Source organism: Chionomys nivalis, chromosome 17, assembly GCF_950005125.1.
Source record: "Chionomys nivalis chromosome 17, mChiNiv1.1, whole genome shotgun sequence".
Taxonomy (NCBI): Eukaryota; Metazoa; Chordata; class Mammalia; order Rodentia; family Cricetidae; genus Chionomys; species Chionomys nivalis.
Window position 1 is genome coordinate 54,230,530 of NC_080102.1, and position 24,321 is coordinate 54,254,850.

Consider the following 24,321-nt stretch of genomic DNA (forward strand, 5'->3'; position numbering starts at 1 on the left):
GGTGTAATAATACAAACACATCTGGAACGAATTTTTTTCTGACCAGAGAGAGTCTCCAGGGGCACCCTGCTGAAGCAGAGCTGATGTGAAATTTCCCTCTGTATACTGTGAATATCATTGGTTAAAGAAGCTTCTTTGGGCCTATTGCAGTGCAGAATATGGCAAGGCAGGAATTCTAAACAGATAGATGGAGAGAGAGAATAGGAGTCAATGAGACACAATGTAGCCACCAGAGGAGAAAGATGCGAGCCACCAGCCAGAACCTTGCTAGTCAACCATGAGCCTCGTGGTAAAATATAAAAAATGAAAATGGGTTAATTTAAGATATAAGAGCTAGCTAGCAATACACTTAAGTAATTGGCCAAGCAGTGCTTCAATTAATGCAGTTTCTGTGTGGTTATTTTGGGGCTGGGTGGCCCGCAATGAACAAATAAGCAGCCTCCTCCAACACAGAGCCACACAGGGAAATGTTTTCCCAGGTTCAAGCACAACAACACATAGAAGCCACTGAGGCTTTTGTCCAAGATTGGGCTAGGTTGCCAACAAAGTTTGGTTTTTCCACACAATGCTAATTTTTCCCAATGTACAGAATGCAAGAGTTATGGGATTGTATAGGCTGTATCAAGGTATCAGAAAGCCACTAAGGCCAGGTGATGTGCAGACTAGTTAGCTTCTCTGCTCTGTGTGGAGCTCCAGAGTGGTCTGCCTATGAAGCTGTGAAGGGGAAGCCTAAGTTGCAACGGGTACTGCAAGATACAGAATACGCTGGGAATGCAGGCTATTAGAGGTGACATCTGTCAGCATGAAGTGGAACCAGCCAAGAGAGAGGCCATGTATACTTCAGACAGAAAACTAGAGGGGTGGGCTACCCAAGCCCATTGGAGCCCAGATGATGCTACCCAGATACTGAGCAAAAAGCTGCAAGGTTTGGTGTGTTTGCCTTCTGTGTTTAAACCCTGCACGGTCCAGTCTTCTCTGCCATTCCTCCCTTTAGAACAGTAACCATTATACGGTGCCATTGCATAATAAAAGTGTGTCATTTGTTATTTTTGAGTTTGACAAAGTCTCCTGGAGGCTTGGGACTCTGCACTCTCAGGTAGCATTGATATCGGTGAGACTAGGGAGACCTGAAGCTGTACCGGGTGCACTTTACCTTATGAAATGGTTGCACAGCTATGGGATCCAGGGGAGGAAGTGTATCACTCAAATGTGAAATGTCTGCCACAGGCTAGTGATGTGAACGCTCGATCCCCAGCTGGTCATTGTTTTTGGAATCTTGGGAACGTGTAAAAGAGTAAGGCTTGGTTGGTGAAAATAATTCATGGAGAATGGAACGTGAGAGGCAAAGTCTGCCCTTGCCTCTGTTTCCTGATCTGCTCAGAGGGAAGAGGTTCCAGCCACACCTTTCAGCTGCTATGAACCCCGTCATTCCTGCTCCATCATAATTGAATATATTCTCAAGAAGTAGGCAAAAATAAATCCTTCCTGGGAACTGGGTTGGGGGAACAAGAGACATGAAGAGACATTTAGATGCACATATGGTAAGCAAGCACAACAAAACAACATCATTAGCCATCAGGGAAATCCAAATCTAGACTGTAATAAGATGTCAAACAGAAATATTGCGACAGTGCCCAAAGCTGGGGGTAATGCAGGAAAACTCAACACCTCCTATATTGCTGTTGGGTTATTAAGTGGTAGAGCCACTCTGGAAAATAAGTTTTCAGTTTCTTGAAAAACTAAACATCCAACTATAATACTGCCTCATAATAGTCATGGTCTTTCCCAGAAAATAAAAATGTGCGTGTTTGCCTCCAAACCTATAGAATCTGTTAATATCACCAGCATCGTTTGTAATAGTTAAAAAACAGAAATACCAAATAATCCCTAGTGAGTAAATGGGCAAACTATGTTTCCCCAATATCACAGAATACTATTCAGCAATCACATGTTCTCTTGGAAAGGCTTCTACCTGCTTATATCTCAACCCATTTTCAAACCTCCCACATTTCCCTCATTCCCTAGAAGTTTATTCTTGTCACCTAAAAGAAATTCAGTGGGAATCCAGGCAGACAGAGCTGCACATCAGACATCAAGGACCCAGGCCCCTGCCAGCTCTTCCCTCTGCTGCTGCTAGTGTGGTGTTTCAGTCTCATGATCTAAGATAAATGCTAAGGTTTCAGCCACTGCATTCACTCTCACAAACAGCCTAGATAGGGAGGGTGAGAGAACATGAGCTTTCTCCGTGCAGCCACGTCCAACCTTTTGACATTGCAACACAACGACAAGAAGCACAAGATCAACTTCACACACACACACACAAACACACACATACACACACACAAAACTATCACCCAAAACCTTTGTCTTAGCTGCTGTTCTATTGCTATGAGGCGGCAACATGACCAGAGTAACTAATAGAAGCAAACATTTCATTGGGGACTTGCTTACAGTTTCAAAGGGTTAACCTGTGATCATCATGGTGGGAAGCATGGCTGAAGGCAGACAGGCATGGCACTGGAGCAGTAACTGAGAGCTCACATCTGATCTACAAGTTGCAGGGTGGGAGAGGGAGAGAGGGAGAAGAGAGGAGAGAGAAGAGAAGAAAGGTAAGAGCGGAGAAGACAGTATAAGAAAGCTCTTGGTCCTGGCATGAGTTTTTGATATCTCAGTGGACCACATGCTCCGACAAGGCCATGCCTCCTAATCCTAATAAACGGAACCAAACAGACAAATATATTAGCCTATGGGGGCTATTCTCCTTCAAACCACCAACCCCTAAAATGTGTTAAGTCTGTGTATAATTCTGTGTTAGGGAGGACTCAAAGATAACCTGGGCAACGTAGCCTGTGGGTCACAGGTTGAACATGTCCAAAAGAATGTTTGAAACACTGTTGGCTTATATACCATTGTCTTAGATCATTATATACCACTGATCTTAGATCATTCCTGCAAGGATATTGGAAATGGAGTCTTGTTTGGATGATAATGTAAGTAGCTAAAAACTGAGGTTATTTTGTTTGGCAGCAGCAAATCAGTTTCGGGGGGCGGGGATACAAATCCTATACAGTTTGTGGGAACTGAGGATAATTTCAGTTTTTTACTCTCACACTTCATGGAAGCATATAACTTTATGAACACATGGCAAAGGTCCCTTCAAGGACTTTGGAAGGCCTGTTTAAGTAAGGGGCCATGGGACATGGGCTTCTGTAGCTCACAGTGAAGTTCCTGTGTTTCAGCGGTGAATGCCAACACCTAACACGGCGTGGCTCTCAAAACAATGCCATTTCCTTTGAAATGAAACAAAATGTCCTCTCTAATGTCTTCCTTTATGTAACCAGAAATTTAAAATGTGAGTCACTCACTGAGAGCAAACAACTGAAGGTCTCTGAGGCTCAATCTATCCCTCTGAAAAACAAAGATCAATAATGTGTTTATTATTATTATTAATCTGGTGCTTAAATGAAATTATATACATATAATTGATTTGCATACAATGAAGAGATGTGTCGAGCTTATCACATACAAATACAGAAGCAGGAGGTGGGGAGATGAGGAGGAAGCGTCCATCTTTGGAAATAATTGGAACATTTTTCATCTAAAGCCCTGGGGATGGATAGACTGTTGAATACCTACTATGTATCAGCTTCACCTCTAGATGTTTTATCCTTGACTGACACTCTTTAACATGCTTAATAAATCATGCATAGTTATAAGAGAGAGTCTCTGCAGCTTGAAAAGTGAAAAATCGCCCAGCTTTGTAGAAATGCCAATAGAAACAAACCAGTCTGAGTGTCCCAGGTGACAGCACATATATCACCTCTGTTCTTTTAGAATCCCGTGCTTTGTCACAACTTTTAATTTCACATCTAGATGGAGCAAAGATGAATGGCCAGTCCCTCACTGGGTTTACAGTGGTTCAGATATATTCCATATCCAAGCTGGGTAAAGCAGGCTATAAAATGAACAGACTACTATCTGGGATCTTGTGACCGAGTCAAGATGTATCCAAGCTGGGTAAAGCAGGCTATAAAATGAACAGACTACTATCTGGGATCTTGTGACCGAGTCAAGATGTCCACCCAGCAAGGTGATTGTACTAACCACTTACTTTCTACAAAGTCTGATCCTGTCCTTTGGCAGACAGAAAAGAAGCCACCAAAGAACTGAGTGAGGTAAAGAACACTGTGTCCTAAAGAATATAACAATCTTTTAAAGATGTGGAGAGAGAGAGAGAGAGAGAGAGAGAGAGAGAGAGAGAGAGAGAGAGAGAGAGAATGCACACAGTTCAGTGGTCATGGCAGAAGTAAAGTATGACTTAATAACAGCCCAAAGGACTGATGAGAAAGCAGACCAAAAGGGCTATCAGGTTAGGGAAAGGGAAGAGCCAAGGTTAGCCTATAGAATTTCACAGACGAGGAAATATCTAAGGTTCTTAAGAGATGGTTCAAAAATTGTGTGGGAGGAGACAAGAAGGAAAGGGAGACACGTGACTCAGTAACAGACCATGCATGGTCAGACATACAAGATGAACAAACATAGAATGGGCTGTGCGGCTAAAAGGAAGACTATAGAGTTGAAAGATGCTGGGCGTTTCCAGCACTCAGGAGAAAAGGTGAGAGGATAATGAGTTCAGTCTAGCCTGGACTACATGTGACATACTGTCTCAATAGCACAAGGTCTGGGGACACACACACACACACACATCTGTGTACTCAAAGTACTTAAATAGCACATGCAAGGCCCTGGGTTCATTCTCATTACTGAAAAATGATGGGGGATTTCCCTCTGTATGCTGTGAATGCCGTTGGTTAATAAAGGACTGCTTTGGGCCTGCTCAGGGCAGAATATTGGTAGGTGGGGAAAACTAAACTGAATGCTGGGAGGAAGGAAGCAGAGTCAGAGAGAAGCCATGTAGCCCCACCGGAGACAGATGCCAGAACTTTAGCCAGTAAGCCACAACCACGTGGCAATACACAGATTAATGGAGATAGGTTAAATTCATATGTAAAAGTTAGCCAATAAGAAGCTAGAGCTAATGGGCCAAGTAGTAATTTAATTAATAAAGTTTCTGTGTGATTATTTTGGGGCTAAGCTGCCGGGAACCAATAAGTGGTCTCATTTCAACAGAAAAAAAGTGATTTATTTGTTTTGTGTTTTGCTTATAATTATAATTATATAATTATAATGTGTTGTGCTATAATTTCATTGTAGGCAGGCTGGCCTGAACTCACTAGGTAACTAAAATGGTCCCAAATTAATGAGAGTTCTTGTACCCCAGCCTCCTAGATGGTAAAATTATAGCTGTGAGCCTGGGCTGAAAGAGGATCTTGAAAGACATTAGCACCTACGCTAAGGAAATTTGAACAAGATGAGAAATCATTTCTGCATAAGATTAGCAGGATGGTTTGAAGGGTTGATCTTGTTTGTTGGTTTTATGAACATTTATTACAATTTTTTTTCTTTTTTTTTTTTCTCTTGGTTGGCAGTGTCTTGCCAGGCTGTCCTTGAATTTGTGGTCTTCCTGCCTCTGCCTCCTAAGTGCTAGGATTACAGACTTGTACGTACCTGGTCCTAAGTTTTTATAATGAAAATGTAATATCTTAGTTTTTCTAAGACCTCAGGGTCGCAAAGACCAAGATCTCATCACAAAAACCAGAGCAGTAGCATCTTCTCTGTTAAGGTCACCAGCTACAGGGTACTCAGGGCTACCTCTTTCTTGGCCCCCTGAACCTTGGTATATAGTCCCCCCAACACAATTTGCTTGCCTTTAGTGCTTGCTTTTCTCAACACAATTCCATTTTCACAGAAAATACCTTTTAGCAATCTGCAGAGTTGGCTCAGTGGGTAAACTTAACACTTTTAGTCTAAGCATGTGGACCTGAATTAAATCCCTAGAATCTATGTACTAGCTGTACAAGTTGGGGTTGGCAGTGCACATTCATACAAGCCATACAAGCTGGGGTCACCTACAAAGAGATGGGAGCTGGAGGCAGGAGCATCCCTGGGGCTTCACAGCCTGTCTAACCTGATGCTCCCAGCAGCAGGTAGCAACTTCCTGTCAAACAAGGCACAAAGAGGAGAACAAAACACCTTGTCCCCAACCTCTCCACAGAAAGAAAGAAGAGAGAGAGAGAGAGAGGGAGGGAGGGAGGGAGGGAGGGAGGGAGGGAGGGAGGGAGGGAGGAGAGAGGGAGGGAGGGAGGGAGGAAGGAAGGAAGGAAGGAAGGAAGGAAGGAAGGAAGGAAGGAAGGAAGGAAGGAAGGAAGGAAGGAAGGAAGAAGCCCTAACTCAGGAAATTAGCACTGAAAAGTGGAATCACCATTGTGATGAACCTGAAACTGGTTGGCACAAGCGTGGAAGGATTGGAGATGCAGGCTAGAGACCTCAAGTGCCAGAAAGAGAGCTTAACGAGCAACTCCTGCGGGAACCTGGAGGCCCAGAAGGCAGACAGTGTAGACAGTGTTGGTCTGGTTCATGAATGTTTCCATGGGTATTGTGGTAGAGGTCATTCAAGCAAAGATGTTGGCTGTGCCCTATCTCTGTCCTAAAAATTTCCCTGAGACTGATTTTGAAAGTCATGGACTACTTAATTTGACAGAGGAAATTTCCAGAAAGCACAATATCCAGATTGTGGCATGGTTACTACTAAGTACTTTTAGACCAATTTACTGGGAAGATGGGAGGGAGAAATATTTTTTTAATAGGAATTGCGATCTGGAATGGAACATGAACTTCTTTAAAGTTGTGCGCAGAGCAGGATAAATAAGGATCAAGCAGCTGCAAGTGCTGAAGACGCACCATAAGAGAAACTGCACCCGGGTAATAGGAAAGATTCACCGAAGGCAAAAATCCAGCCTAACCCAGGTTCCAGGATACAAAATGGCAAACTCTTCTAAAAAGGGGGTGTCTGAACATTGACTGTTGCAGTAGGGGTTCGCTGCTTGATCAGGGCTACCTTAGGGAAATATTTGCCCCGGTTCATTCTCGAAGGCCCTCAGATGCAGCTGTAGCTGTGGTGCAAGGGGCTCAGGCTACATCCTAAGGTGGCCGCAGAGCTTGGCATCAGTGTTGGAGATGCAAAGAACATGAGACATTGCTAGCACTGAGGCACTGAGTAGAGCTACCCAAGAAAGCAACCCGCAAGCTTCAAGGGACAGGACCATAGAGGTGCGGCTACCCAAGCCCACTGGAATCCAGGCGATGGCACCGTAAACCAGACTCTCATGTGGAGACATGGCATTTGGTGTTTGCCCTGCTGGGGTTTGCTTGTTTTACCCCCATCCCACCCCCACACGTTGAGCATGGGAAGGTTTGCTTGGTGCCATTGTGTACTGATTGTATATAAATTGGTTTTCGATTTTTTCCGTAGGCTCAAAGTTAAATGAGACTTTTGCTATTTTTACCATGATACTCTTAAAGTGGAGGGGAGTTTTGAAGGTGTTTAGAAGCGTTGGATATTCTGAGATGATCTTCAGCCCACGGGGCCAGGGATGGAATGCTGTGGGACGGAGCGCTATGGTTGAATGTAAATGTTCCCCACCGCCTCATTTATTTGGACACTTTTGGGGAGGTTTAGGGACTGCCAGAAGACAAAGCCATTGGTGGTTCACTGAGGCAAGGGGAAGCATTGGATTTGAAACCTTGAAGGAGTCCTGAGCAAGAAGGCTCAGAGGTTCTACGTGGGGAAATAGCTGTTGTGTGTTCTAGTCTCTGGGTCCCTACACACACTGAGGATTCTCGTTCTTCTGTTTTGTTTCATTTACTTCTCATGAAGCAGAGCAAGGGTTCAAAATAGTTGACCTATAAAGATCAATTTTGAGAGGTCAAAGTTGACTGCTTTCAAAATACTCTGAAGCCCAAATCTTCTCTCTAGTCTTTTTGTTTTTTTTGTAATGGAATAGAGAATTAGTAATTTTTTATGCATTTAAACATCAGAACCTGATTTTGTAGTGTGCGCTCCATACATTTAAACCGCAAATAATTTTAGCTTCAACATCTTACACTCTACTCTCTTTACTCCCTCTGGTCTCCTCCAAGAGAGATTATGAGTGGATTCTCTAAGATACTGTCTTTAAAAATTATATTAATAAAAAATGTGGCATCCTCTCTGAGCAAGTTTCTTCTGTTTCAAGGTACATTCTGTAGCTTGGGGAACTGTGACAAATTCTGAATTAATTTAGTCGAAGCGATATATCTCTGTAATTTTTTCCCTGCTGTAGCGAGCTGGCTGTGTGACTCATGGCTTTGAGCCCCTAAAGGAGATGGTTGGAAATGGTCTCTGGTGAGTCAGTCAGTATTTAGACAGGATGTTCCCCGAACACACAGGTAAGTGCAGGTAAGCACTGAGTTCTAACATCCGGTTAACACCCCGAGAAAGAAACAGAAGAAGAGACTGAGAGATGAGAGAGACAGGAGCGAGACAAAGAAGAGGAGCATGGAAGACAGAGGTTCTTGAAGCACCGTCCATACCGGAAGTACAGACTTTTCTAAGGCATCATCATTGGAGTGCGTAGGTATTGACTTCGCCTAAGAACCCGCGTGAAACACAGTCCAGGATATACTAAACAGAAAAGGCGTGGTCTCTGGTCTCAAGCAATTCCTGGTTTAATCATAGTTCATATCAAAATCAGTTGCAATGCAAATGGAGCTTTCATAATAGTTACGTGCAGCAAGGAAGACCGACGGAACACTAGCCCGCCTGTTCATGGGAAGTCAGGAAGAGTTTTACAGGGGCAGCACCTCTAGAACCAAGACCTGGGTGTTGCCGAGCGTTTGTGGAACTCTGTGGGGGCACCGCAGCTAAAGGCAGCAGCAGTAGCAAAGAGGAACTGTGGAAGAAAGGGGACGGGGTGCAGTAGAAGTGGTTCGTTGGAGTTTTAAGCTCAGGTTGTAGGGAGAACAGAGCTTCTTGGGGGACAGTTAAATTCCCAGTGTAAACGACTTTCTACGGGATTAAGGAGTCAGGGTTATACTTGCAGTTTATGAGTGACACAGGAGTTTTGAATAGTTTTAAATGAGAGCAAAACATAACGATCTGCATTTTCAGAGATGGTACACTCTGGGGATGGAATTAAACATGGATGCCGAAAGATAAGTTGGAGTTGCGAGATGGCTCCGTGGGCAAAGCCACCGCTGTTAGACCTGACCGAGAACCTAAGTTTTAGTCCCAGGAACTACATGGTGGAAGGAGAGAGCCAACGGCCATAAGTTATCCTTTGACCTCTACTGTATGAATTGGCTTGCGCGTGCGCACCGCGCGCGCGTGCGCGCGCGCGCGCGCGCACACACACACACACACACACACACACGTAACAAGAAAAAGAGGTAAAGGATCCTTTGAAAGGCCGTAGTATTTTCTGATCTATGGTGTAGGCAGTCATGGGTTTGGAGTTCATAAAGGAGCACATTTTTTAAACTCACCAGAAAATGCATCAACAGACTAAGATTCAGCAGCAGCTGTCCTCCCGATATGTTCTTTTGGCCTGCCCCACCCCCACCCCCCATTAGCCACAGTCTTCCTGGTCCCACTGCACTCCACTGGCTGCTGGCCTCTTTGCCTTTTCCTACACACTAAATACTGGAGTATCTCTGGGCCCAGGGTTAGCCCCTTGGGCCCAGTCTAGACCCTTTCTCTCTCTTCCTTCTTCTTCCTGGAACATCTCATTCAGTTCTGTGGGTTGTGGATTCTGTGTCACTGGGAGGTCTTTGAAGCCGATTTCCAACCCCTTCCTTTCCTCTTGGTTCTACTCCTGTTTCCAGTGTTGTCGGCAACTTCCCCAAACTTGACCACTTCACAGAAACTGCTCAGTGTCCTCCCCTGGTATCATCCCTTCCCTACTTCTTTGCATCTCGCTAAGGAACATTACTGTCCACCCAGCTGCTCAGAGAAATAAATAAACTAGAAATATCAGATGCCTAAGTAGGGAAAATTCTCCCAACTCGGTGAGGGCCGAAACATTGCAAATTATAAATGATACCACTTTCCTATTTGCTAGAAAAATTAGAGAATTTAAAAAAAATATTTTTGAGATTTATATAATTTCCCTTCCCTCCAAACTATCCTACATAACTACCTGTTCTCTTTCAAATCCATGGCTTCTTTTTCTTTAGTTGTTATTACATATATTTGGAGGAATTTTTTAAATGTTATGCCCTAGTATTTCCCTAAAATGTTTTCTTTCAGGGTGTCAAACACCCTGATTCTAACACTTACCTAACGGCTGTACGACACAAAATCTAAACTTTCCCCTATTAGTTGTTAATCAATAATTTATACTAAAGCTATGGATTGTGCTTATGCTGATATTTCAATAAACACTAAAAGGTTGGTTCTTCCTTCATGGGCCACAATCTTATTTAGAAGAAATGTCTTCTCTCGTTTCCACATAATATTGTTCCCGTTGGTCGCCAATCTACTCCTGTTCTCCCACACCTTGCCTCTCCGCTGTTATATAAGATTCTAACAATCTTACCTACAGCATCCAATCTTCTAGACTATAGACATTAAAGACACTACCTCACAGGCACTAGCAAAGCCATGCCATACCACACGGCTTGTAAACTGGTAGTACCACATCGCTCAGCATGCAGCCAGCTCAAGAACCAGGCCCACTTGGGTTTACATCATAGCCCCAGCACTAAAAGCTGTGTGTGACCTGAGAAAGTTAATCTCTAAAACAAGTTTCATTATCCAAATGTAAAACCAAACTCACAGTGTTGTTACACAGGGTTTGTAAGGCTGATGTTTGTGAGAATGCCTAGGATCTAGCAGACACTTAGTGGTTCTGTTAAACTGAGATGGTTTCTTGTCTCTGTGTGATTTGGGGTTCTCAGCCAAGTTAATAAATCAGATGTGAATTCATCGCAGTTGATCTTTTTAGAACATCTTATGCTAGAACATTTGAACTGAAATTTTCCAACACCAGCTCTCAAAGATTCTGTGATTTGCTTCCAAGAGAAAAAGCCAGGCATGACTCAGGAACTCATCTGATGTGTTGATAATGAAGTTGCTTCCAATCTGAGAATGAATTCACACAGGAAATGGAAAGTTGAGCAAGCATCGAGTAAATTTGGAGGCGTACACAGCTCCCAAAATATTAAAAACAATGCTTGTGCTGTTTGCTCTTTTGTCTCCATCCTTGCTGAAGAGCAGGGCCAGTGTACGCTTGGTTGCAGAGTGTTCCTCTTCTGGTCAGAACATGGTGGGCACTTCACAGTGAGAAATGGGGCAGGCATTTCTGAGGAGATTGACAGCTATGGGGTAGAATGTCCAAACAGCCCATGGTTCACAATTATGAGTTATTTCAACCTATCGCTTTTATATACATATAAAACAAGTTATATTTCTGTCTGGGATACCCAAACCAGGCTATAGTAATTTTGCTTTTTAGTTCTCTCAGTCATATCAGACCCAAGAAAATTCATGTTGGTGGGGTTGGCAATGCTAGACAACCCATCAGAAGATGCTCACTGCTCACGATTCCTCTCTTCTCCAAGAGAAGTCTCTAGAGCGCTGGTACGCTGGAGGCTGGAAGGAATGCCATTACACGTGATAGCACTTATTTCTTTGATTGGAAGATCAAATGGAAGCCCTCGCTGGGGTAGAAGAACCATCAAGATGTCTGGAAACTTCCGTTCACTTCCCTTTGTGTGTCTTCTTACACAGCTGGCTTACGGAGCTGGCTTACGGAACTGGTTTACGGAGCTGGCTTACGGAGCTGGCTTACGGAGCTGGCTTACGGAGTTCTGTCTGAACTGAGCGAGCGTTGCAGACCCGGCTCCCCACAGCTACTCTGGAGAGGAGATGAGGGGACCCATGATTCTGAAAGCACCAGGACCTACATGGTTGTAGAAAAAAAACCTCAACTGCTACAACTTGTCCTCTGTACTCCATGTGCATGTTTATTGCATGCACATCCCACACACACATGCAAAATACACAGATACACGTGATAAGGAAAAGAGGTGAGAGGCTGCTGGGTTTCTGAACTATTGGGTGAGTAGCCATGGTTTGGGCAGAGTAAGAAACACAACTACAAACACCTGAATCCTTTAAGGAAAACCCAGAATGTCACCTCATTTCAACCGAGTAGAAAAGTATAAGAACTACTGATTTGTGAAAATTCACAATGACAGCTGAAATAACATTTGTGGGGAGACATGGCATTTCCCGGTTGTCATGACAACCCCGTCTCCTCTCTCAACTGGCATGTTCATTCAGGTGTTGCACCTAATTTAGGGTTTGACTTACAAGCTGACAAAAAGCCTCAGAGATGGGGAAGAGCTACCTGTTCTATAGATTAGTACAGGATGCAAATGTGGAAAAGATGCTCAAGCCCAGCAAAGCATTCACCCAGGCAATGGTTTCCATGGAGATCCCAGTCCCAAGTCCCGCCATCAAAAACAAGGATTCACTCATCAAGAACAGACAGACGAGGAGATTTCTGCAGTGCAGATGTGAGCTGGGCACCAGTGTCTGGCTTTTTTTCTGTGGTTCGTTTGCCAAGCTTTCACTGGTGCCCAGCTAAACAATACATAATTTTCTTTTTTTCAACTCAGAAATAAGATTAGATTTAGTAATTAGGATGCTGAGTTTTAAGTGGGAAGGAAATTCAAAGGACTTCTCGATGGACCCTCAGTTTTCAAAAGCTGAGTGAGCTCAGGAGACATGTAGCAAGAGTCGCGGTACCCGCTGGAGACAGAATCCAGCTTGATGTACCGCTAACTTCCATACAGCCACTGTGCTGGTTCGTCTTCCCATGAGTGCTCCAAATACTTGAAGAAAAGCTGCTAGTGAGAAGACTCCCAAGGCTTCCCTAAGGATGAGCGATCTTCACTGAGACACAGGGGCCCCTTTCTCATGGGTCACTAGAAAAGCGAAGTTTGTATAAACATGACAAATCTTTCCAATTCCCAAGGTGAGATTAGGTCCCCTCCAGGTATATGTGCAGACAGATAAATATGCAACACGTAGAATCAAACAAGAACCACATGGACAATGTTTCACCATGAAATATCTGTTACTAAGCATTAATCTTCTTCATTCAAGTCCTAGGGTATGAATAATCACTAACTGATGTAAAGGAGGAGTTATTATTTAAAATCTTGTATTTTCTTTTTGTGAACCTGCAGCTATTTAGCCAGATTCCTTACACTTACTAACTGGGAGAAAAAAATAATATTAGTTTCCTGTCATCTTCTCTCACCTGGAAGATTTTCTACTTAAAAAATATTTACTCTAGACAGAATTTAGTTAACTTGATAAGCAAAAGAGTTTTAGTGTCTTTGAAAGAAATTTATCTTGGTTTCAAGTATTTGTGTGTATTTTATTATTTTTATCTCAAAAACACTGAAATGTGAAGATTTTAAGGCAATAATGATTCTGTGCAATGATTCCTTAACCAGGGACATTATAGTTGCCAATTTTGGAACTGGGCTGAGAGCTGGTTCAGTGGTTAATAGCACTGGCTGCCCTTCCAGAGGATCCAAGATCAACTCCCCTGCACCCACATGGCAGCTCACAATTATCTGTAATTCCAGTTTCAGGGGATCTAACACCCTCTTTTGGCCCACATGAACATTCTGTGAATGTGGTACACAGACATACGTGTAGGCAAAACCCATAACACCTAAACTAAAAATAAAAGGTAGAACCACTGAGATAACATGACTCCATGGCTACATAATAACTTAGGTCAAGGCTTTACGAAGACTGTATATTGTAGGTAGGATTTGAGCACACACATTAAACAGGACAAAAAAAGATTGCACCCATGGCAGAACTGGGGACAAGAAAGCAAATAAAGGGGGAGGAAGAAAAAAATGGATAAGGCTCTTGTTATAGGAAAAGGTGCAAATGTGGGAAACTCTTCACATACTGCAGAGAATATTTGGAATCAGAGGAAGTTATTAAGCATCAATACCCTCAGTCCTTGCAGAAGGCAGGGGAATATCTAATTGTTTTGTTCTTGGGAAGACAGAGGCCCTTTCCCCAAACACAGCCTAAAAGTCCAGTCCATCTCCCCATCTCCTTGAGGCTCCAGTGCAAGGATGTATCTTGTACTTAGCTCATCGGATGCTCACACCCAGGATTCGGTATTTAAGGTATGTACTGGTAATCTGGCTCTCTGGGAAAAACAGAACTGGAGGGCTTGTTAATTTCTACAGTGTAAATAACTCCTATTGTACCTGATTTCAAGTTACAAACTCTTTAACGGCTAGCTTTCAAAATTCCTGAATTTTTAACAATTGCCTCACAAATAGATACTTAAGGTTCTGTGCTTCCCGGATGCATAGCTACAGGTGAAAGTCCTATACTACTACACCCGATTCACCTCCACAAACCAAGGCCGTCTCTATGCCTGGGGACAGGTGACAAGACCTCATTTCTTATTCTCTGGGACCTGTATCGCACAAGGAACATTGTTCAGGGTTTCAAAATTTTTAAGTAAAATACATAAGGTTTTTAAGCCATTAGACCCATGTAACCAATGTTCTCTAGAGAACATTGCTTCTTAAACCATGACTGCAGTCCCACAGGATCACATGATGAATGTGAGAGTCACAGAAAATTTGGCTGAGTTTCTGAGCACACATTCAAATAAAACAAGTCTACACAACATGCATGAAATTATCAAAGAATAAGTTTAAAATATTTTTTTAAATTATTATATTTTAAAAATTCTTTGGGTTAGCCAGGCGGTGATGGCACACACCTTTAATCCTAGTACTCGGGAGGCAGAGGCAAGAGGATCTCTGTGAGTTCAAGGCCAGCCTGGTCTACAAGAGTTAGTTCCAGGGCAGGCTCCAAAACTACAGAGAAACCCTGTCTCGAAAAATCAAACCAAAAAAAAAAAAAAAATTCTTTGGGTTTTTGACTTGAGTTTCATTTTAAAACATTATTTAAAGTATTAGGACACACCATCTAACAATTTCTGAAATGGCCCTTATATGCCATTTTGTATATATGTGAAGTAGGTTTTCCCAGTAGTGACAATTATAAAATCAAAATATTGGTGTAACATCAGGGCCTGCTTGTTGGGGTTTCTGTCCCACCTAGACCCCAGCCATTTAGTCCCAGAGAAAATCACACAGAGAGTCTACATTAGGTTATAAACTGATTAACCCATTAGCTTAGGCTTTGTATTAGCTCTTATAACTTATAACCCATTATTCTTGTCTATGTTAGCCACGTGGCTTGGTAACTTTTTCAGTGAGGCAGGTCACATCTTGTTTCTTAGGTGGTTGAGACAGGACTGCGGGAAGAGCTTCCTTCTTCCCAGAATACGCCTGTTCTCCCTGCCTCTACTTCCTGTCTGGTTGTCCCGCCTATACTTCCTGCCTGGCTACTAACCAATCATTGTTTATTTAAAACATGATTGACAGAATACAGACAATTCTCCTGCACCATACTGGTCAACTCTGAAAGGTGTTAAGATGTAGCTTCAAATATTCAGCCAAGATTGAATTCTTGTGTGAAACAAACATGAGCATCCCTCCTCTCATTAAGTGTGCAAATTTGTTTTCAACAGAAACAAATGTTAATATTATATGCACCACAAACATTTATTTTAAAATAAAGTTATTTATAGTTTAGTGTTTTTTATATGTCTGGTTGATATATCTATATCCTCGGGGTAAGGTAAACGTTTCTGATTCAAGAGAGAGATGGCTCAGGGGTTAAGAACACCAGCTGCTCTTCCAGAGGACCTGAATGGCAGCTTCTAACCATCTATAACTCCAGTTTCGGGGAATTCAATGCCTTTTCTGGATTTTTTGGGAATGAGGCATGTATACAGGTGCACAGAGATGTATGCAGGTAAGACACCCATGCACATTTTTTAAAGTAAGTTTCTCAGGAACACAGGGTTGCAAGTAGAAAAAGTTTCAGAAGGCCTGTACTATGGCTAACAGAGTAGAGTCTAAGATACCCTTTTATAAGGAGTTGATCTCTTTTTGCAATCTGTCTCTGAAGGAATTTGTCTTCTTTAATAACCAGTCTAAATCCTTTAAGTTATAAGTCAAAGAAAGCGAGAATTCCCTAGTGTGGATGGACAGGGAAACAGACAGCATTGAAAATGCCCTGAAATAAACTTCCTTCCTCAATGTCTCCTGCTTGAATAATACATTCCACAAGTATGGCCCTCACTAACTTTAATATTCTTCACAGTGAAACCAGCAATTGTCTTCTGTTTACCTCAGCACAGTCAAGATTATGGCTGAAATAAGAAAATATGGGTAGTTTAAGAAATATGACCTAATATGCAAAGCAATGGATTCTGGTTCTACCTTGCTCTCTGTGTTGGTCTAAGTGATTAGTTGGAGACAACAGAATTCACTCCATTAAGCTGACATAAAGTACATTCGCTAAGCCGGGCGGTGGTGGCGCACGCCTTTAATCCCAGCACTTGGGAGGCAGAGGCAGGTGGATCTCTGTGAGTTCGAGACCAGCCTGGTCTACAAGAGCTAGTTCCAGGACAGGCCCCAAAACCACAGAGAAACCCTGTCTCGAAAAACCAAAAAAAAAAAAAAAAAAGGACATTCACTAAAGAATATGGGAAAACTCACAGAATCACTCAACATCCTAGAGGGATACTGTTTTATAAATCACCAATTAGAGCTCCTAGCATCTGTCCACAGGCCTGGCTGGAAAGGATGTAGCTGAGGTTATCAATTCTAGAATCAGCCCACCTTTGTTGGGACCAAGAGCATACCTCCAGCACTTTCAGTCCCCAAAATACCTCATGTTGACCATTCCCAACCCACAACCAGTGTTCCTCCATGTTCTGTCAGTCTCTTGGATAGTTTGCCTCTAAATCACAGCCCCAAAAATCTGATCAGAAAAAGCTGATGGCATAACTGCATCCTGGAGGGCAAAGAAGGTTGTTAAATGTAATTACTCTGAGGAGGTTCTTGGTGAATAAAAATAAACATTAAAGTATGAAAGAGACATGCAAACACAATGAGGTTCACTCACCATTGCTTCCTAAGTCATGCCAAGAGGATAATTTTGTAGACACAATACCCGTATTTCTCACTATTCTCTGAGGAATATTTTTAAAAGTACATTAATTATTTTTCCCCATTAATTTAAAGATAAAGAAATCAAGTGAGAAACAGAATTTTTCTCTGCTTTCTGACATTTTTATGTTGACTCTATCTTCTGAACAATAACCAGCATAGCATTCATGACATTCAGTAATCTCATCCTCTACTTATGGTGATGGTGAAATGGGGTGAACATACCTCCTTTATGTCCAAAGAAAAACAATATTCATTCCAGAGATAGCCTCCTCCTTATATTCCTGGGCACACAGGGAAGCTCAGTTTCAGGATCCCTTGCAGCTAGATGAGGACCAAGTTCTAGCCAGTGAAATACATAAATAATGTACTGAGTTTCTCATCTGAAGACTTTTACAAAGGGGTTATGCTTTCCTTACATTTTCATCCTTCTACCTAATAAGTACAGAAGGCAGAGGAAATAGCACAGCCGTAGATGGAAGATTGAATCCATGGAACACCACATAGAGACATATCTGTCACCCATTGTGGTGGTTCAAATAAAGATAGCCCTCAATAGGCTCATATATTTGAATGTTTAGTCACCAGGGAGTAGAACTATTTGAAAGCATTAGAAGAATTGGAAGGTGTAGCCTTGTTGGAGGAAGTGTGTCACAGCAGGTTTTTTTTTGAGGTTTTCAAATGCCTATGACTGAACTTCTCTCTCTCTCTCTCTCTCTCTCTCTCTCTCTCTCTCTCTGCCTACATATAAAAGTGCAGTCTACCTATGTGCCACCATGCTCCCCGCCATGAAGATAATGGACTAAACCTCTGAAACTTTAATCAAGCCCCCAGATGAATGCTTTCTTTCATAATAGTTGCTTTGGTCATGGTGTCTCTTCACAGCAATAGAGCAGTGATTAAAACACCCACTTAGACTCTCATTTAAATAACTGATTAACTCATTTTGGAACCATTGTTAATTTTGGACACCTATTCTTTAACTTAATAGACTCCTATTTAAATCATAACTTAGACCTTATTACAGACTTACAAAGCGGGTTGCTTCCTTCATAAAGCATGCATAAATACTTGGTTCTTCCTGGGCTGTACAAGTTACATAACGCACTCCTCTCTGCACACACTTCTCAACTGTGATAGAGTCACAGAGGTCAAGATGATGATTAGTTGGCACTCATGGATGAGTTGGCCCACCCACGTCTCACTCAATTAAATGCTGTGCTGCCTTTCAGCTCTTACAAAAGTGTTCCCTTGGTCACATTAGAGGAAAGCTCAATGGGATACTGCAAGCCATTAAGACTTTTGAGAACATTTCCTGAAGTTCTTGAGCTATTGTCAGTGGCATCATTTTTTTGCCTGCCACAGGCAGCCATAATTTCCCCATTATTATATAATCCTTCTCTAGCCATCTCAGCCAGTAAGTAGCAAAATACAGAAAAACTCCTTGGGAAATGTACATTACAGTTCTCACTGTACTTATGGAAGATGACTGAACTATTTCCCCTTTGAAGCTGCATTAACTTAGTCAGACTAATGACATGGTATTCAGCTTTGAAGGAACCAGTGTCCTGAGTAGGCTCAAGTACACTGTCCCAGAAAGATTTAATTCACCCCAAAAGTATACAAAAGTTACTCTGTTTTTATAAAGAGAAAAGATCTTTTAGGAAATAGTTTCTTCTCTCCTACAAACAGAAGAAACAAAAGTCATTAGCAATAAATATGCAGTTCACCATAACTGTGTGCATCTGTGATTATAGCAAAGATGGCCAAGCATAGGCTACTTCATTCGCAGACATGTAAACATGTGTTCCTCCTTCTATCCACGTCTGTGTCTATATGCACATATGTATGTGGTTGCATAATTAGTTCTCACAGCGCATGACTGTGTTCGTTACTTCTGTGTTGCAACCATCACTGCGATGAGAGGTAATGTGTGCGACCTGGCAGGTTCTGCTTGCTTTGATTTTTATTGCGGTGGTGGTTACTTTTGGTTGTCCATTTGTTTGGAGACAGGTTTTTACTAGGTAGCCCTGTCTGGCTAATGCTTGTTATGTAGGCCAGATGGTTCTCAAACTTCTGGCCTCCTCCTGCCTCTGCCTCCTAAGTACTGGGATCAAAGGTATGAACCACCATGTCTGGCTTACTTCCCTTTCCTGAAAGCAAAATATAGATGCAGATGAGATAGATAAATATAGATTAGATATTCAGAAATACAAAACAAGGCCAGCAAGATGATTTAGTGGTTAAGACACTGGCTGCACAGCTGCACAGGACCAGGTTCCTAAGTTTGGTCCCTGGAACCCATGTAAAGTTGGAAGGAGAGAACCAGCTCCACTAAGATGTCCTCTGATCTCCAGATGTTCTCCGTGGCACATGAGTCTCCACAGCTAAATATAATAAAGTTGTTTTTAAAAGCAAAGTATATGAACTTGTCTGAGGACAGTGAACAGACAGGGGCTAGAGTTGAAATTAAATCCTGGTCCTATTGGCCACAGAGCTACACTTGCTCACCGCACTCTGCACCAGCCCCTCTGGGCTCCAGCATCTGGATATTTCCTAATGGGAGCTGTTGCTGTGCTGACCCTTGCCTGGGAATGTGTATAACTAGGAGCTCTTAGCCCACCTTGTGCTTCTGTAACGGAATATAGCAGACTGGGTAATTTAGAGAGACCAGTAATTTATTTGAATCGTGACTCTGGAGGCTTGGAAACGCAAACATGTTGACGGCTTGCTTGCTGCACTGTAATACTGTAGAAAGCATCACGTGGAGGAGGGAGAGAGAAGGAGAAAGGAGGCAAAGAGGTTGATGGGGAAGAAGAGGAAACGGATGCCGAATTCATCCTTCACAAGATTCTACTCTTGCAGTACTGTCTTATGGTAATAAACCCACCTCTATGGAAATAATGTCAATCCTTTCAGAGGTGGAGCCATTATAGTCTAGCTACTTCTTAAAGACCCAATGTCTCAACAGTTGCACTGGGGAAAAAGCTTCCATCACTTGTTTAGGAGATACATTCAAACAACAACTCTGAGAACACACTGAGAGTACTGATTGTGGGATTTCAAGTAGGCACATTTACCCTCCAAAGACCAGTAAATGATGAAGCCTACTGGTATAAACAAGGATACGCTTTTGCATCTGAATCTGTAAAGTGAGTTTTATATATCATATGTGCTCTATATTCAAGTGGAAGACTCATTCCTCAGAGACAGTGGCAAAAGGACTCATGTAACAGCCAATATCAGCTTCTATGATCAAAGCTGAATAAATAGTGAGACACACTTGGACAGAAGGGTCATTCAGTTGATGCTGAAGGACACTAAATAATCCGCAGCTATTTCCTCTATGGTTAAGTAAGTAATTAGTGGTTAGTAATCTGTTTCTTAGATAGTTTCTTTAACTACCTAATACATTTTAGACTCATTTTACTCTTTACCATATTTTATTGCTTTTGTCTCATATCTACTTTTATGTTCACATAACCATTATTGAAAGCAGATGTCATCTTCTGTGTGACCTGCTGAGAAGCAGGCACTAGGCAAAAAGAACACAATTGGTCATCAGCTACAGACAGAAGTGGTACAGCTTGTGAGGTAATAATAATTACAGGACGGCCCTTGCCTTCTCTAGAACAGCCCTTCTGAGTCCTTAGAGAGCTGAAGGAAAGAAAGCAACATCGACAGATCAGCAACCAAGCCTGGGACATCAGGGGGATTTTTTTTCTGCTTTGTTTTTCCTGGCCAGTGCCTATTCATCATTAAAAGAGTTAAGAAATCTTATCCTCAGAGGAGGCCCTCATGGCGTTCTCTACCCATATTAGTTATTTTATCATTGCTGTCACAAAATGCCTGGTAAAAAGCAACTTAGGGAAAGAATATTTCTTTTAGGCTTACGGTTTGAGGGCATGGTCCATCACAGCAGAGGAGGCCTGGTGGCAGGAGCGTGGGACGACTGGTCACACCACATCTGCAGTCAGGAAAGAGGAGAAATGAACGCTGGTTTCTGGACTTTCAGCTCATGGAATGGCACTGGCCACATTCAAGCTCTTCCCTCTTCATTGAATCTCTCTGGAAATTCCCTCCAGATCCACCCAGAGGTCTGTCTCCTACGTGACAAGTTGACAAGGAAGGTTACACATTACAAATCCAACCATCGCTGACTGTTTGCCCCAGGTCCCACCAGCTTCTTTAGGAGCCATAGTCATTGCTCACCTCTCTGTGCACTGCTTTGTTCATAGCGGTGGTACCTCTAGACTCTGAGTTTTTAACTCTTCCCTTTTGTGTTACACTTATTTGGTGTGTGTGTGTGATGTTCGAGTATGCATACACACGAAAGTCAAAGAACAACTTGTGGGGATCAGTTCTCTTTTTCTACCATGTGGATCCCTGGGATCAGATTCAGGTCAGTATGCTTAGCAGTGAGTTCCTCTACTCAATGAACTTCTCACCAATCCCAAAACTCTGCTTTTTAGAACTGGGACTCAGTCCCAGGCACAGGACTGCTATCATAAGATAAGACTCTCTTCTCTAACTTGCCAGTGTTCCGTGCTGCCCCTAAACCTACAGAACTACATGTGGTGCTACATAACCCAGGGTCACGAGGGTGGCCCTGGCTTCCAAGCCCAGATTACAAAGTTTTTATCCAAATTCCATGTCTTGCTTTAAAATCCGCTCCTCCTTTGGTTTCTGCCATTTCTGAAGTGGTGGGGGTGAGGATAATGACCTACTTTCATTTCTGTTGCTGTGATAAAAAACATTCTGACAAAAAGAAACTTAGGGTGTAAGTAGAAGTTTCTGTACTGCAAGCTGCTCCCAATAACCATACAGAGGCTTAATATTAATTATAAATGCTCAGCCAATAGCTCAGGCTTATTACTAGCTAACTCTTACATTTAAATTAACCCATATTTCTTATCTGTGCTTTGCCATGAGGCTTGGTACCTTTTCTCAGTATGGTATGGCCATCTTGCTTCTCTCTGTGTCTCCTTGTGACTCCAGACTCTGCCCTTCTTCCCAACATTCTCCTAGTCTGGATCTCCCACCCAATATCTCCTGCTCAGCTATAGGCCAGTCAGTTCTTTAGTGTACAGAGGATTATTCCACAGCATTAGTGGATGAAGGATTAATTTTAATTCAGCATTTCAGGTGACAGTTCTTGGCAGTGAATTCTCAGTGACAGGGATTTAAAACACCTGGTCACATCACATCCACACTCAACTGCAGTTTACCAATAAGGGAACTGAAACTCAAAACTGAAGACAGTGGAAAAGTGAGTCAAGCCTGCACCAGTGACTGCCATAGAACCCGCAGGGTCTTGGAGTGTGACCTTATTTGGGATTAGAGTCTTTGTAGATATAATTGGTTAAGGAATTCTAGGAGAAAGCCTTTTGGATTTCAAATCTAGTGGTCGGACTCCTTAAAAGAAAAGGATGGGGAGTTAAGAGGGAGGTATATGCCCACTCCAGCATAAGCCATGACAGTTAAAAAGATTTTTCCAAGAGCCAAGAAAGAAGTGTGGTTCTGCTGTCACACACCACCCCCCAGAAAAGTGACTTGGGGTAATTCGCTACAGCAACTCTGAACCACTAATAGATTCCATACATGGAGATTTTTCCTTATTTGTTGTTCCCATCCTGTCAGAATGCTAACCAAAGCTCAAGATATTCCATAACCACCTTCCCCAAAGAAAGAGGAGAGGTCCATCTGTGGCCCCTACAGTATCCAAAGGAATTACACCTACTGTTCCGGCTGTCTGGAACCAACAGCTGTGATGGTTCCACCCTGACCATGCCCCCACGCCATTTCAGCCTCTAGTGAATTCACTGGTGTCACAACACTGCTGGGAACTCAAGCATCCAATGACTAAGAAGGGGTATTCCCTCAGGACTCTGTTCAGACGACTATACTGTGGAGTGACTAGACAGTTTGGAGAAAAGCCTTAGAGGATGCACTATTGTTGGATGGGCTGGTGTGTGTACCCTGAAGGCACGCAGGTACCCTAGAGCAAGTGAGTGAGGGAAACTAGTTCACTTCACGGTAGACCTGTCAGCTTAGAAAGGGGTCAGTGCATACAGCCCCTGCTGCGCACGTGTGATCATGCCTCCCAGTGCTGATAGGAAGTCCATGTTGTCCGAACCAGTGGCCGATCCACTTGGCATCTTGTACTCTCTACAGTCTATACTCAGATTCCTATTAATTAAGGCTCAAAATTAATATGGCTTAGAAGGCTCACAGAGTCCTGGCTCAAGAGTTTTCTTTCTGAGATTCTTTATCCAAACCATCACTCTGGATGGCCTGGGTCTCTGCATTGGGTTTCTGATGACAAGCAGAAAGTTTATCTCCCGAGTCTCGACTGACTGTACCGGTGAGCTTTCCCTTAGCCATTTTTGCCCACCTCCAGATATAGAGACCATACTGTGGTATCTAAACACAAGGTGTAAGAACATTGGAACTTCACAAAGATGAATTTGGGGGCTAGTCGTTGCCTTCGTGAATGTCTTACCGTGACAGTTATACCAACTACCCATGCCAAACACATAGGCCAAGGGCATAGTGCTCTGTAAGACCCCGCCCCACCCTATTTTTGGACACAGTTTCAAGTTTAGGAAGCTCCATGCTACCTTCACTTCTGATCAGCCTGCTATAATTACAGGATTCCCATGATTCCCCGCACATTCAATGATCCACTAGAATCATTCATACAACCCAGGGAGCCTGGTGCTTACAACTGCAGTTTATATGTTGTGTGTATGTGTGTCTTACAAACACACACACACATATATATATATATAAATTTGTGTGTGTTATACACACATACATACACATATAAATTTGTGTGTGTTATACACACATACATACACATATAAATTTGTGTGTGTTATACACATATATGTATATACATATAAATTTGTGTGTGTGTGTGTGTGTGTGTGAGAGAGAGAGAGAGAGAGAGAGAGAGAGAGAGAGAGAGAGAGAGACCTGACCAACAGAGAAGAGGTACAAAGTAAGCTCTAGCAGGCCCCAAATACGAAACTTCCCATCCCTCTCCCCCTGTGGCATTGCCTCCTCCATGCTACGGTAAATAGCAAGACTCAAAGAACTTTGAAAACTAAAAAAAATTCACCCAAACTTTAGTATGCAGAGTTTTTTTTATTGTGCATTTATTGAATGAGCATGATTGACTAGGGTCGCTGAACACATAACAACTCAAAGTCTGTCCCTTCTCCTTGCTCTGCAGGTTTAGCTGATATCTCGCGGCTATAAACCCCAGTCATCTAATCCCATCTTTGGGCCAGCCCC